General features: G+C 44.4%; 1 protein-coding gene across 1 annotated transcript in view; it reads left to right on the top strand.

Moving 5' to 3' along the window:
- Positions 1-6,032, top strand: part of LOC119348153 (36.4 kDa proline-rich protein-like) — an 11,078-nt gene that overhangs the window by 1,070 nt on the left and 3,976 nt on the right. The window lies entirely within an intron of this gene.

The following is a 6,032-nucleotide window of genomic DNA, read 5'->3' as shown; positions in this document are numbered from 1 at the left end:
GGGGGGGTAGAGTTTGAGACACGAACCCCTTTAGTCCCAGTATGAGACACGAACCGGGACTAAAGGGTGTGATGCCCTTTAGTCCCGGTTCGTGTCTCAAACCGGGACTAAAGGTCTCATTTGAACCGGGACTAATGCCTTTAGCCGCTCGAACCGGGACTAATGCTCACATTAGTCCCGGTTCGTAGTGCAACCGGGACTAATGTGTATATTGGGCTGTGACCAAAGCCCTGTTTTCTACCAGTGTCCTTTAGTACCAGAAATCCATATGTATGCAAGAGTGAGTACAAAAATACTCAGCAAGCACAATATAGAACATCAGTAAACGAGGAACTCCATGATTTCAGATGGGAACACAAAAATATATCTGAAAGCACAATCTTAGAAAGGCTATAACCATCCCAACAAGAAACCATGCATTTCTAAGAACTTTCTCTTGTAGTGAGCATTCTGGAATGTCCACACAATGCTTTATACCATCGACACTTTCAGATTCAACACGTGTGGCGTCCTCGCCGACCTAGCTCAAGCCCACCAGATTATTCACACCATGCCTTATGCCACCGACACTTCGGCTTTGACATGTGTGACGTCCTCACCGTCCTGGCTTTCAGAAATAAATATCCAGTGAAACATCTGAGCATCCATATAAAAATCACATTGATCAACAGTAACTCCGCGTGAACCCGAATGGGCGCAAGGATACGAAATCAGACAATAAAAAGTAACAATGAATGCACACACAATGGTCAACCATACAAAACGGGTGTTCGTCATGCACTTTTCTCAAATCAACTATTAGACCGCAGAATTGTCCTCGACTCTTGAAGCTCTCGAACCTATTTGTTAAAAATAATTAAGAAGACTACTTCAAATACTAATCACTTACAACAGTGTTCATGCCTAACCGTATATTGGCATCTTTCATATACTTGTAAACATGAATCCATCAGTCTCTATCTCTTTATGTACATAAGAGGCCGAAATAATTTCCAACCTACAGATGCCTAATTCTATTCGTATAGGCAGTTGGGCAGATTGATGCTTATCTAACAAGGACAATTATTCGGACCATTCGGGTTGATGTTTGTGCCATGGATATTGCGGATGTCCTTGTTGGACAAGCATCAATCTGCCAAACTGCCTATAAGAATAGAATTAGGCAGCTATAGGTTGGAAATTCTTTTGGCATGTTATGTACATAAACTGGACTCTGAGAAAAGGACTGATGGATCCATGTTTATAAGTATATGAAGGATGCCAGTACATGGTTAGGCATACACACTATGTTAAGTGATTAGTATTTGAATTAGCCTTCTAAATCATTTTTTACAAATGGGTTTGAGAGTTTCAAGAATCGAGAAAATTCTATGGTCTAATAGTTGAGTCGAGGCAAGTGCGTGACGAATCCCTGTTTTGTAGGGTCGACCATTGTGTGTGCATTCATTATTATTTGTTATTGTATGATTTTGTATCCTTGTGCCCATCCGGCACTCGGAGTTACGGATGATCAATGTGATTTTTATATCGATGCTCGGATGTTCCACGGGATATTTATTTCTGAAAGCCAGGACGGTGAGGACGTAACACATGTCTAATACGAAGTGTCTGTGGTTTAAGGCATGGTGTGAATAGTCCGGTGGGTTGAGCTAGGTCGTTGTGGACGCGGCACTTGTTCAATCCAAAAGTGTAGGTGGTATAAAGCATTGTGTGGATATTCTGGAATGCTCAATACAAGAGAAAGTTCTTACAAATGCATGGTTTCTCTGCATTGCAAACGGGAGAGTAAACATTTTTTAGCTGAGCAACTATTTTCATTTCAATTCAATTTTGATTCTGACTCGTCATATTGATACCGTGCACCTACGACCACAAACATGCAACATCTGGGTGGTGCCATTCAACACCGAGGAGGCCAGATCTATAAATTATGTGTCACCGTCACATGCAGCAGATGGAACACAAATTAATATCATAGTTATCGGTTCCAATATTAACATTTATGACTATCACAAGAGTTGTTTGGATATTTTCAAAATAAACATTCATTCAGTTCTGATGTTCATGAATATTGTAAGTGTATGCTCATCCTGTTAAATAATTGTTTGTGTATTCACTAAAAAACAAATGTTAAGTCCATTAGTAAGTACGCGCGTGGATTACACCAAGAAAAATTATATACATTATGAGAACCTGGTGCAAATACAACAAGCCGATGGATTATACTAGACTCACTATAATCATTTACCTAGCTCACTCCTTGCCAAACATCACATAACATTGTGTGCCGCGTGTTAACTTGTAATACGGATCCGCGTCCAAAATGAAGACTAATTGTGCTGTATTGACTAAGGTTGCACCATAAATAGCATTAAAAATATTAGACATGTAAAATAACATCATATTCAGATTCTACACATTTTTCTAATCAAATTCCACATATAACATGTTAAAATTGGAGTTACGGTTTAAAAGATATGGACATTTACATTTATGCCCCTGACTCGAATCCACTACTCAGATTTGCCCCTAATTTCGATGCATACTCAAATTTGCCCCTCTGTCGTTAGTTCCCTTATTGAAATGCCCTTTTGTGTCGTTTCCATCTGACCAAAGCTCGTTGAGCGTCTACTATACGTTTTATGGACATCATTGCCCCTGCGTCCTTATGTCATTCACATGCGGGACCAACTCTGGAAAATCAATGGAAAAAACTCTTTTTCTCTCCCCCTCTCTCACTCACTTACTTGTGGGCCAAACTAGAAAAAGGAAAAAAAAGACTCTCTTTCACCCCTCTCGCACACACTTACAAGCGGGCCAAACCAAAATTATAAAAGTAAAAATAAAACCTTCTCTCTCAGACCCTCTGTCTCCATGACATGTGGGCCATGGGCCCACAGTCAAGGTCAACACCTGTCCACACCTGGAACATAAGCCCGATATTGAGTTCATCTGCTCGCCGGTAGCTCACAGTGGGCTCACCGTAGGTGGCCGAATGACCGCAGTCGGAGGGCACGAGGTGCGGGGTAGCTAGACGACGCGCGCCAGTGTGACTGGCGCGACAGACGTAGGCGGGCCGCCGCACAACCGATTCTGTCGAGCTTGATCAAGGCGGCGGCTTCGAGCAGGGGGGTTCGGGCACGAAATCGAGTAGGGAAAGAGGGAAGTAGCTCGCATGGTCATTTCAAAGACGACATGGTGGTCGGGGTGTTGTACGGTTGCTCGGAGAGGCTGAATTTAGGAGATGAAGACCGGTAGTTGTGGCGGCAATCAGGGTCCCAGGTATCGTCTAGGGGACGTGTCAGGACCCCGACTCAATGCCACATCGATCTAGCATGTAACACCTCATATCACTTTGCGGCCTCACGCACGGTATTCCCACGGGTGTCGCCTTACCTTTGCCCGGGGCCGTTTGCGCCTTTTGGCACACGTATATGACAGTGTCGCTAGCATCCATATGATAAGGAGCCCGGGCTGACATGGCTAGTCGTAAACCCAAAGTGGCACAGACTTACAGGGACAGGCATCCATGACCCAGCATCGAACGTGTCGGTCATCAGCGAGTGAATCCAGGCTGTAGCACTGGGCTAGCAGGACTCCGGTGAACCGGGCTGTAGCGGGCTAACAGGACTCCGGTATTCACCGCGTGACATTTCCCCGAAGGGACAGACACAGGAACGAAGAAGGACACATGCCGGCCAGCCTAAGTGTTCCGGAGCAGTAGCAAGTTACCATGGCTCGGTGGAAACACTAGGAGACATTTCCCCGTAAGAGAGGCTACTAAAGATAAACAACTAGATGGTCAGATCCCACACATACCAAGCATTTCAATAACATACACACAATATGCTCGATATGTGCAAATACAACATGGTATCACAACATGACTCTACGACTCAAGTAATTTATTCAATAGGCTCCGAGGAGCGCGATATTACAATCATGGGTCTCATGACCCAACAATCAGAGCATACAAGTCAAAGCACAAGCGGAAGCTATCATGTCTGGGTACAGACATCTATAAATGAAAAAGGCCGAGAAGCCTGACTATCTATCAGATCCTGCCGAGGGCACAAGATCGTAGCTGAGGTAACAAGCTAAACGTCGAAGTCCACGTGGAACTACTAGTGAGACTGAAGTCTCTCTGCAAAAACATAAAATAGGCAAACGTGAGTACAAATGTACCCAGCAAGACTTACATCAGAACTAACTACATATGCATCATTTTCAACAAAGGGATGGTGGGGTTTAACTGCAGCAGGCCAGCTTTGACTCGGTGGCTATCCTAAACTAAGACTGCAAGCGACTCTTTTGAGGTGGCGCACACGAGTCCACATATTCACCATATCAACACACCACTATGGATCCGCTCCCGTCTCCCTACGAGAACGCCATCCATAGCACTCACGCTTATCTTGCGCATTTTAAAGTATCCACTTTCACTTGTCTATGAACTGATATAAGCAACCCAGAAGTCCTTTTCCGCGGACACGGCTATTCGAATAGATGATGTTAACCCTGCAGGGGTGTACTTCTTCATACATGTTTCCACCACTTAGCGTCTGCACACGACATGTGCTCGGCAGACTTCAAGCGAAAGCCGACGTGGGTGTAGACCACGACCTACCTAAACACTCAAGTCTCTAGTCCAGGTTTATCGCCTATTCGGGTTCCATCCATGAGGAGATCCGGCCGGAGTTTCGCTCACAGCCCCAAACGATGTGAACAGGGTTCCCGAGATACCAAACGGGCATCCGGTACACCGTTCCACGTACCTACCGCATCACAGCCCACCCCTACGGTCAGCGCTGTCCACGGCCTCCAGTAAGCTACAAACACCAGAAACTACTTGCAACTCCTGGACAGAGGACTAGGGTGATTAAGAAGTCGAGCGGGGTCATATTTCAGGGCCCAATGTATGGTAGTAGCTGAATCATGGATCACAAACACAGAACTCAGTTCCTGAGGACGGCTTCAATGAGACAACCCACCATGTACTCCTACATGGCCTCTCACCGACACCTTTTACCAAATCGTGTTCACACACTTAGCTCACACACAGTAGGACATGTTCACCCGCCTCTGATTCATCCCCGATGAATCAGACCTGACTCAACTCTAAGCAGTAGCAGGCATGACAAACAAGCATGAATGAGTAGGCACATCAGGGCTCAAACAATTCCTACTCATACTAGTGGGTTTCATCTATTTACTGTGGAATGACAGGTCATGCAAAGGATAAAGGGGTTCAGCTACCGCAGCAAGTAACAGATGAATCGTTGTTGTCCTAATGCAGTAAAAGAGAGCAGGAGCGAGAGAGTAGGATTGTATCGGAATGAACAAGGGGGTTCTGCTTGCCTGGCACTTCTGAAGATAATATAGCTCTTCATCGGTGTCATCGATCACATCGGCGGTACATGTCTATCGAGAGGGGACAATTACCGGCAAATACAGAAAAACACGATCAATGCAATGCACAATATGATGCATGATCATGACATGGCAAAATGGATGTGTTTTGGGCTAATGCAACTAGCAACAGATTAAATGAAGTTGGTTTGAATATAAGATTCAAATTCAAACTCCATATGTGAATATTCAAATGCCTTTTAGTTGATTTGTGCTAAACAGCAGCTATAAGTTGTTCTAACATGCATGAAAATGGTACAGATGGATTCCTTGAATTTTTCTGATAATTTTTCATATATAAATTATTTAATTTGGAGTTACGGTTAATTTTCTATGATTTTTAGAAGTTTTAGGCATTTTCTGGAATTTCCTATATAAAAATAAATCCAGAAAAGAATTTACTGCGTCAGCACTACGTCAGCATGACGTAAGCGAGTCAACGGGCAGCCCAGGTCAAACTGACCAGTGGGTCCTCCGTGTCAGTGACTAACCTAACTAACTGGGTTAGTTAGCGTTTTAATTTAAACTAACCTAGATTAATTAGGCGGGCTGGTCCCGCATGTCAGTGACACAGGGGGAGGTCAAACCCCGGTCAAATGGCCCAAACAGGCCGGCGGCTCAAC

The sequence above is a fragment of the Triticum dicoccoides genome, unplaced genomic scaffold (assembly GCF_002162155.2).
Source record: "Triticum dicoccoides isolate Atlit2015 ecotype Zavitan unplaced genomic scaffold, WEW_v2.0 scaffold8705, whole genome shotgun sequence".
NCBI lineage: Eukaryota > Viridiplantae > Streptophyta > Magnoliopsida > Poales > Poaceae > Triticum > Triticum dicoccoides.
The sequence above is the reverse complement of the archived record's forward strand: the minus strand, read 5'-3'. Positions and strand labels throughout refer to the sequence as shown.